Source organism: Panthera leo, chromosome D3 (assembly GCF_018350215.1).
Source record: "Panthera leo isolate Ple1 chromosome D3, P.leo_Ple1_pat1.1, whole genome shotgun sequence".
NCBI lineage: Eukaryota > Metazoa > Chordata > Mammalia > Carnivora > Felidae > Panthera > Panthera leo.
This window is the reverse complement of record NC_056690.1, coordinates 91,144,145-91,154,481: the sequence shown is the minus strand read 5'-3', so window position 1 is coordinate 91,154,481 and position 10,337 is coordinate 91,144,145. Positions and strand designations below refer to the sequence as shown.

The following is a 10,337-nucleotide window of genomic DNA, read 5'->3' as shown; positions in this document are numbered from 1 at the left end:
TGGTCGGACTTGACCCCCGCAGCCCCCCACTCCTCGCGGCCCTTCCAGACTCTGCTGGGCCTCGGTTCCCGGGCAGGGGCTCTGCGAGGAGGTGCCCACGCGGCTGCTCCTGCGGGGACTTGGCCCCTCGAGGTAACCAGGGAGACCAGTTGCCATGGTGATGGAGGCAGGCTCACCACCCCTCCCCACCCCCCCTCCGCCGCCCTCAGGAGCCCGGCCAGGAGCTCGGCCAGCGCTGCCCGGTGCCAGGCAGGCCCTCGTCATCCGAGGCGCCCTGCCGTCCTTTCCACCCCTGTTCTGACCCGTCCCCTCCGTCCCCTCCTTCCCCTCTGGCCCGTGGACACGACCCAGGGGACCTCCTCTCTCCCAGGAGCATGTTAGGTGGTTAGCAGGTAATTTAATTCCCCGGCAGGCGGTTGGCTCGGTGTGGGGTGCGGGATCGCTGCCCGCACTTGGGCCTTCGGCTGTTCCAGAGGCTGCCAACTCGCTGGCAGCCGGCGGTGTGCACGGATGCAGGTTGCGGGCCCGGCTCAGCCGGCCGTGTGCACGGATGCAGGTTGCGGGGCGGCTCCCAGGCCGGCTCCGGCTTGCCAGGCACTCCTTGCCAAGCCGGCCAGATTTGTCGAAGGGACCGGCCCACCCTCCCGTCTGTTGGAATCTCCCCGTCTCTGCGTGCACGAGACGGCCCGGGTGGAGAGCTCCAGATCTTAAATATAGAATCTAAATGTTTCTAACAACAAATCTGGCCCTGCCGTATGGCCCGGCCTTCCAGTCTTGTGCTGACAGCCCAGGTCTCTTCCAGAATTGCGTGGCATCGCCCCCTGAGGGCACCACGGGCCCAGCACAGCCTGACCTGTCTCCTGACCCCGGGCTCCAGGGTCATCCTTCCCCACTCTTATTCCTTAGGCATCCCAGGGGATTTTATGGGATCCAACGCAGGCCTCCCAAAAGGCGCCCTTGGCTCGCGTTTGTGTTCATGTACAGCCCGCAGGCCACCCGTCCTTCATTCTTCCTTACCCGACACAGCGAACGTCCTCGTATTAAATGCAGGATGTGCACCCCTCCGAGCCACCTAATTTTCAGGGGTGCTCCTCTGGAGAGGAGGAACGTCAGTTGCACTTGGTTGCAGTTTTGACTGATTCTTCTCTTCTTAGGAGACACTGTTCCAACAACTTCCAGGACCCTCTAAGCAACAGGAAGTCTGTTCCTGACCCAACCTCCAGGTTTGGGCCTCCTGACTGCTTACCCGTCACAATTTGTTAAAGCAGGCGCATCTCTGGCCATGGCAGATATTTACATAGAGTTGTAGTTCTAATATTATATTATAAGTGATAAGTTGGGCAATAGAGTAACAAAGTTCTATCGTTCCCCAACCTAAAAATAATGAAAAGACATCAAGCTGCTTGAAGTGGGTTCTCCTGGACCAAAGGACCAGGAAATCATCCAGTTTTATTGTAATAACTGATGTGAGAAATACGAAGAAAAGCAGACCAATTTCCAATGAGGAGGAGTTCTCTGATTCTTCTAGAAGACAAAAAAAAAAGTCTGATAAATCCAAGAACAAGAAAATATGAAATGACGTATGCATGAAATGACGTATGTCTGTGTTTCAAACAGCTGGGAGGAAGGACCACACGTGGGGTCAGCTAAATGAGGGTTTTGGACTAAGATAATCTCTTCTTTTCCAACTCTGACGTTAGATCACATGTGCGTTTTTTTGACGTTTCGTAAAGCATTTGGACAAAAACATCAACTACGACCATCAGGCTATTTTTCCCCCCTGGAAACGTGGGTCCTAGGAAAGCAATAGTCTTGTCTACAGCAGTAATTTGGGGACGCAGGGAAAGCTGAGTCCTAAGGCCTTGTCCAACTTGGGAGCGCTCTGCTCTGTTTCCAAATTCCGAAATCTGGGGCCGGGTTGACTTGAGGGACATCTGGACGACGATGCAGGACCATAGGGCTGTTCCTGGGGCCGTGGGCTTCGACGTCAGAAACATTTGGATCTGAATCCTAGATTGGCCCCACACTAGGCAACTCACGTAGTCTATTTCCCACCTGTCCTTTTTAGATTTATTTGTTCACTTATTGATGCATCCTGTGGCAGACGCAAGGGCGGGGCAGTGAGCCACCCAGAGAAAGATCCCTGGTCTCCTGGTGTACAGTCTATTGTGGGGAGAAAAACCACGAACAAAACCGAATACAAACATACCCCATGCCAGGCGGTAGAAAGTACTCTCAGGAAAATAAAAAGCAGGCTAAGGAGACACGGTGGTAGGCAAGGGGAGGGGACATTTTATTCTAAAGAGGCAACCTCCACGCAGCGGTGTGTGTCCCGTGAGCATCTCCAGGAAGGAACCATCACCACGGCGTCTTCCTTACCAGTGTTTTTGGAGGATGAATCACTTATGCGTACGTGACATTTCTCATAATGCACATGGAGGGTAGCAACATTGCTGTCACGTGCGGGATGGCCGTCGTCTTCTGTCCCTACTCGGGAAGATGAGTCTCCAGAGGCCACGAGGAAGCTGCCCCCTGGAGGGCCCTATTCGTGTCAGAGCGACAGATGCGTGCTGCCCGGCAAACTGATTTAGAAACCAGAAATTGGTGTTCCATAGCTTATAATCCACTATGAGGTTTTAGGGCCAGAGAATGCCATTTATAACATGAACGCCTGCCACCCATGAGAGCCACTGCTGGGCATCCAATGCTCCCCAGTCTACCGAGAAAGTGGAATGATTGTAACGGTTTTGGGTTGGATTGGGGCCCCTAAGAATGGTTGAAGTCTTAACTCCTGGGACCTCAGGCTATGATCTTATTTGGATCTATAATCCAGTATCATAATATAATACACTTGATAATGATGTTATCAATCGTAACATCATAATATAACATAATTGATACTATTACTTGATTTGGGTCCCTACTGGGTTAAAATAGGCCCCACCCCAATGTGGCTGGTGTCCTCATAAGAAGAGAGGAGAAATATAAACACAGAGACCCCAGGGGGAAGACAGCCGTGAGACGTCACGAAGGCAGAGACTGTAGTGGTACGTGTGTAAACCAGGGAATGCCAAGGATTGCCAGCCACCGCCAGAGGCTGGGAGAGCGTCCTGGAACAGATTTACCCTCAGCACCTCCGGCAGGAACCAACAATGCCAATACCTGGCTCCTGGACTTCTGGCTTCTAGAAGTGAGGGGTTGGATCTGTTGTTTAAGGCACCCATATTTGTGGAACTTTGTTACAGTTAATTCCAGGGAACCAATACCTTCTCATTTTAGAGATTAATAATCTAATCTCTGGGTTAGGGGCACCTGGGTGGCTCAGTCAGTTAAGCGTCTGACTTCGGCTCGGGTTGTGATCTCACGGTCCGTGGGTTCGAGCACCGCGCCGGGCTCTGTGCCCACAGCTCGGAGCCTGGAGCCTGCTTTGGAATCTGTGTCTCTGCTCACGCTCTGTCTCTCTTCCTCTCAAAAATAAATAAACATTAAAAAAAAATAACCTACGGGTTAGACAACTTGTCTGACTTGCCCGCGTTCTGTGGCCAAACAAGGATAAACAAGGTCTGGAATTTCAGGGTAGCCAATATGCACGTAGACCCTTGGCCCATTTGCAAAGTGAGAACCACTTGTGTTACAGGTGAAGAGACGCCAAAGCTAACCATCGGGGGGGTGTTTTACCCTTTTTACCTTTTTTAAAAGCTGTCACTCATGGCTGAGTGATTGAAAATGACAACTGTATTTTAAGAAACCACCGGCACAAGTGTACCCAATATTTTAATCTCCAAAATTAAAGTGTCCAGGTGAGCTCGAGGGCACGTGCCTGCCAGAGGCAGACAGCGTTCCGGGCGTGGGCGCTCTGTTCTGCCGCGGCTCCGCTCAGCCCCATGGGAGTCGAACGTGTCAAAGGCAAGCATTGAAATGTCAACTAGGCAGGTTTCCAAACCAGTGTAGAGGCATAGGAAATTTAAAGTTGGCTAAGCCTTGGGGGTGTCATATGGATGATAGCCAAATACCACCACTGGTTAAACCACCAGAATTCTGGCCAATCGCCGTCTTGCTGCTCTGATCCCGGGTCTCCCCAGAACATGACGTCTCACACCAAAGTGAGCGGGATGGTTCTTCTCCACTTAGACATGAGATTGGTCTGTCTAAGCTTTCTCCCCAAACCCTGCTGTACTCGTCAGGGCTCTCCAGAGAAACAGGACCAATGGGGTGAGTGTGTGTGTGTGTGTGTGTGTGTCCGTGTGTGCACATGGGTGTGTATATTCAAATGTTAACCTCCTCCAGAAATGCCCTCCCAGACACATACAGTCATGTTCGACCAAATATCTGGTACCACGTGGGCCTGTCAAGTCAACACATAAAAATAACATCACACGTGCCCATTGGCAGAAGATGTCTTTATTCCTGAATGGCCAACTCTCGTAGCTCCACGTGGGCCGTAACTCTTACATTTGGAGGCATTCCCTTGCACGCTTATATTTAAAGAAAGATATTTGCCCCTCAACCAGCCATATGATTTCTAATACGGTAGCACTCTACCCGTGGTTTTCTTCCCCTCTGGTATTTAAGCATGGGCTTGGTCTACTAGGCTGCTTGTCCTTCAGGCTTATAGATCATTCAGTTGTTGAGATTTAAATTTTATTTAAATTTTGACTCTCGCCATTATTTTTCAACCAACCTGAGGGTTATAGGCTCTACATTTGACCCTAATATTCCAACCTATGAACCGGCTTCCTTGGTGTGAAATTACATTATGTAAGAGGCTCCCCTTTGTCCATTATCTGGGCATTTCAGTGACAGAGCTCTCCAAGAGGCACGATATTGTAAATCAGGAGGGCCAGGAGGTGCAAGGGGAGAGAATAATAGTTTTAAGGCCACCATGGTAATTTCTTCTATTCTTAATGCCATAGAAAGAGCACTGTGAAGAATGGGCATGAGGTGTTTCTTCCTGGCAACTTGTCAAAGGAAGAATATTTTATGCAAATGGAGATATTCTGTTCCGAGAAATAATAGATCTATAGTGATTTCATTCTTGTATTAAACTGGACAAGGTTTACCTTTAAAAGATAGGTTGGCCCTTACCAGTACCACTTGTTGAATAAGGAAATGCCGAGAAGATATTAATTGTACGACATTACATTAATAGCACGCAGCCCACATACCCTACTTGAGAGAGGTCGTCGATAAAAATTTGTTAAAGAATAATTGAGCGGGTTGAATTACTTAAATAGGTATTGAAAATGATAAAATAAAGTCAGTGCAGGAGGATTAAGAATAAAAGGCACTGATAAAATGCTGGGCCACTGACCTTTGGCTATCAGATTTGCGTTCTGCGAGGACAAATTTAATCACAAATGGGAATGTTTTAATTGGTTTCTCCCACTTCCATTATGAAAGAGCTACCAACAACCAAGAAATGCTAGAAAGAAGATGCAGGAAAGGAAATCTGATCTTCTGGTTTTTTGGTCTTTATTTACCCTCGGTTTCCACGTGATAAGATACAGAGCCCGTGGCATTCGAGCAAGATTCCTTACCATCTCCCTTGGCGGTGGGCCCCCAGCCTCTAAGGCTAAGGTAAGTGCTGAGAGCTGTAGGTGGGAGGGCATCCCGGTGTTGGACAAGGCACAGGGGGTCCCAGGAGCCACGCAGAGTGCCCCTCTCCTTGGGTCCAGCCTTCGCACAAAGCATTTCGGGACTTTACTATCACATAGCAAATGCTTATTATGCGTGAGGCACTGTGATACAGTCACAACACATAAGATGCAATCCTTGCTGTTCGGTTGAAGTGAGCAAGGAGGACGGAAAGTGAATAACTTCGTTGCAGCGAGTGTATGCGTATTGAGGTTGGGGAGGGGGGACTACAGACACAGGGGGCTCTGGAAGCAGCCACCAACAGCGCGAGCACACAATACTTTACCTCCTGAAAGGTTTTCACACTGCATTTCTTCTCTCCTTTCCAGCTCAGTATTACTGTCCATTCATGTTTAGCTCCATTGTATGTATGATGGCCACAGAAAGCATCCTAAGTACCTTCTGGTCCAAATCCTCAAGAAACTGGGCAGCGAGAAGTGCTGTGTGGACTGTTCCTCACTACACGGCAAATTTCCAGATGCAGCTGGCTGGTAGGTTTGGATGCAACTCACTCTACTTTGAAAATGACGCATTAATTCTAGGTATCACTCCATTTCTCTTTTCTCAAATGAAAGGTGAAGGATTAATTTGTTTGTTAAAAACAAATCCTTTCATGGTTAACAGTATGATTTTTTTTTCTGATGGAGCTGTAGCCATTCTATGCCAGTTTCTATAATTTATATTCATTTCTTGAGGTTTTGAAAGGTGACGTGCATTTCTTTTTATCAAACACTGTCTATAAAATGGTATATTTTATATAATTTTAACAGTACTTTTAAAAGAAAGATATGAATAAAAATATCTATCAACAATTCCATATAAATGGCATGAGTCACCTTAGAAATACATACTTACTAATCAAGGAAAATCTTCCATATGTATACATTATGGTAGGTGCTGAATCAGAATGAAACAAGATTATTTCGAATTTGAAAAAAATGAAAACTTTGCTTTTTTGAGGAAAAAAGAGCCTCAACGGAACTACAAAATTGTTTAAAAACCAACCAGAATGCATAAAATACTCTAAATTGTATTCTCTCTTCTTAAATCAAGCTCAAAACCATATGAGGGAGACCTCCAAACATTTTTTTAAATTTTTAAAATGTTTATTTATTTTTTGAGAGAGAGAGAGAGAAAGGGCAGAGAGAGAGAGAGAGAGAGAGAGGGAGACACAGAATCGGAAGCAGGCTGCAGGCTCTGAGCTGTCAGCACAGAGCCCGATGTGGGGCTCGAACCCACGGACTGTGAGATCACGACCTGAGCCGAGGTCAGGTGCTTAACTGACTGAACCACCCAGGGGCCCCAAGACCTCCAAACTTTTAAAAGTCATTTTGATATTTTGAATAAATATATCTCAATTAAAATAAAACAGAATGTCTAAAATTCAATTGCTAATAATTACGCACGTTTCAGGGAAACTTACCAGCGGTACATTTCAAAGCAGACCTCTTCAAGTCAATGTCTCAGCATGGTTATGCAGTGCCAACGGCCACCCTAATTCTTCCCAAAGTCCTCCAACAATATTCGTCTAAAGGGTATGAACCCAAGAAAGATACCCGGTAACCCTTATGACCAAAGTCATTTTCTCTAATGTCATTAATAATTATTCTTCCCCCCCCCCCAAATTGACTTGAATCTTTTTTTTATTTTAGAATAAGGAAGTATAGATTCAGAAAAAGAAGAAAGCTAAAAAAAATCTGTTGGAACAATGGCAGTGGTTATGTGCCAGTTAGTCTTGTAAGTGATGTCACTTTGCTCACTTACACCTGGAAACTCTTGGAGGCGGTACCGTTAATGATGTTCCATGTCACAAGTGAAGAAATTGAGGCAAAGGGGAGGATTCACCTGCTGGAGGTCACACGACCACAGGGAGGTAGTGAAACTGGGATTCAGTCGGCGGGTTCTCATTTTTGGCATTTACTTTGTGCCGCCGGATGGAGAAAACCATTACATTCGTACGTGGATGTCCAACAAAAGGGAAAGATATACGTACCATTCCGCTATCTGCTTCTTCTGCTGTACAATATCTGAGGCACATCTTTACGGCACTCCTATCGCTGTATCTTTTTTAGCAGTTGCGTTAAACATCGTTTTGCAAAAATCTCCTCATATGAGTTTCACTAACCCCGCCGCTCGAACATTGTCACCAACAATAGTCTTCTATCTGCTGGGGCCTGCGTCGTGACACTTCTCCACAATTGGGCCCTGGGATAAATTCTGAGAATGGAATTATTGGCTGAGGCATTTATAGACCTTAAGTTTTGATCACACGCCACGTTGTGCTCCAGGGAGGAGGCAGGGTGCTCAGACCCTGGGTGCCACCGGTCACCTTCTCATCGCTGCGCCGGTCGGCTTCCTCTGAGGCTCGTCCAACAACCTCCCGAGTGTCCCCATGCCACCTTTTCCCGGGAAAATGTTTCCTTCCTTATGTCCTGTAGTGCTGCTTTCTGGGTCCCCTTCAAGTCTCACTGTCTGCTCTTACTCAAGGGACCCCGCGGACGCCCTGCAGAGATTAACAGAGCTGTCTCCCGGCGTTTCGCCCTTCACCTGCTCTACCAGGTGAATCCACCTGCCCTCACTCCCTCCCGCCCCTTCCACACACGAGGTTTCCAGGGGCATCACAGCAGCGTCCCGACTGGCAATCGTGTATCTGAAACCAAATTCCATACCTTGACTTCAAAACCGACTTCTCCTCCTCTTTCGCCCCATCAGACTCCCCTGGGAGAAATAGGAAACTTTTCCTCGTTTCTTCCACCGGCTTCAGTGACAGGGAAGAGGAGGAAGGGGCCTTGGCCAGGGGTAACCCTGGGGATAACGGGGAAGGCGAACGGGATGCCAGAGTCTCGGCGGACTCCCCCACAACCACCCTCTCTACCTTGTTTTGTTCACTTTTCCTACTTTTTCTCTCAAGTGTTAGGTTATAGCACACAAGTAGATATTCAAAGTCACTTGATGGATTGCAAAATAAACTATCATAACTGACAAAGCTGAAAGAATATCATTTTCAGATACATAGCAGCCCAATTTATACATCAAAGAATGCTATTATTAAGTCAAAGAATAGAAGGAGAAAACTATTTCAAATGTGTTAGATCAGTCAAAAATAGTAACATTAGACTCTACCCAGGAGGAGCTTAAAACGTTGCTGGGGAGGCGCACCGTATTCACACTTAGTGAATAAGATAGTAACACCGTGCGTGTGCACGTGCGTGCATGTGTAAGCATGAGAGGCGCCCCTAATTCCCCACAGGAGGTCACTCTTTCACGGGGAGCATGACACAAACAGTAGGGATTATGTATGGAGCACGAGCACGGGGCCCCTTATCTCCTCTGTTTCCTTCAGTCGGTGCTTATGGTTCTATGGCCACATTCATGCAGATGGAAGGTCATAGAGCCAGACGTTTGGCTTCCAAGGTCATGATCAGCCAGGAAGCAGCAGCCTGAACGTGGAAAGGATGTCCAGGGCAGTCACTCAGGTGTGGGATCGTCCCCCCAAATCACAGGTCACGGTGGAGCAGTGAACGACGCCCACAAACATGCTCCCCGTATACCCCATTCTTTTATTTCCATACCTTTACATAACGGATCCACTTACCCCCCTGGGAGTTCTCCAGCTCTTGTTCATTCCCACTGTTGATTTTCTTCTCAAACTTTTGCCTTCCGAATTTATCCTCCAGGCTTACGTGAGCAAATTGCACTTTTGACTCTAAAGTGTGCTTTCACTCTTCAGGTGTGCGGCCCGCTCCGTTGTTTTCCACCTGGTGACCCCGTCAAGTTGAATCGTGTGTCACGTCTGTTTCTTACTGATAGACATACCTCAGCGGCTCGTTGTTGGCGGTTCCTGGGCTTTAAAGAGAACACACAAGCTGGGGCTCCTGGGTGGCTCAGTCGGGGAAGCGTCCGACTTCCGCTCGGGTCATGATCTCATGGTTGGTGAGTTCGCGCCCCACACGGGGCTGTGTCAGCCGTGCTGATGGCTCAGAGCCTGCGGCCTGCTTTGGACTCCGTGTCTCCTTCTCTGTCTGACCCTCCCTCCCTCACGGTCTGTCTCTTTGTGTCGCTCAAAAATAAATACACATTTAAAAAAATTTAAAAAATAGTAATGCACACACAAGCCAAAAAAAAAAAAAATAATAACAAACACACAAGCCAAAAAAAAAAAGAATAATAATAACGAACACACAAGCCAAAAAATAATAATAATAATAATAATGGACGCACAAGCCCAAATGCCAAATACCCTACAGAAATGGTATCTACGAGTAGTATCTCTGACTTTGAGTGCCCAGAGGAGATGGGGTGGGGACGTGCCTCCTCGCCCTTGAGCACCATTGCCGGCTGCGAGTGCGCAAGGATGCATAAAAATACAAGGCTCCTGAAGAGTTTATAACCTAAGCCAGACATAAAGGAGGTGGCAGCCGGCACTAAAATCTCCATTTGTGCAGGTATGACTGATACAGAGAAAGCTACAAGAAAGCGCTGCCGGAAGATTTACAGGACGGGAGAGCGTGTCCAGTGCGTAAACACCTGGGATGCAGCTCAGAGAGGCTTAGGGAATAAAGCAGGAGCAGGTGTAAGGGAGGTGGGAAGCTAAGAGAAGCTAGCAGAAAATGAAAACGAAAGTGGTGTCGGGGCGTAACTTAACACGACAACCGAGTAGATGATCCATCGGTGCATACATCGTGGATAGTCACCTTTTAAGT

General features: G+C 47.7%; 1 long non-coding RNA gene across 2 annotated transcripts; it reads left to right on the top strand.

The window, feature by feature from the left end:
- The first annotated feature begins 200 nt into the window (after positions 1–200).
- LOC122203910 lies at positions 201–7,187 on the top strand. 2 transcript variants are annotated; one of them, XR_006195397.1, is made up of 4 exons: positions 201–392; positions 5,508–5,577; positions 5,964–6,125; positions 7,048–7,187. It is a non-coding gene; the product is annotated as an uncharacterized LOC122203910 (long non-coding RNA). The 2 variants fall into 2 exon arrangements; XR_006195396.1 differs by having other exon boundaries at positions 5,401–5,577.
- Positions 7,188–10,337: the final 3,150 nt, after the last annotated feature.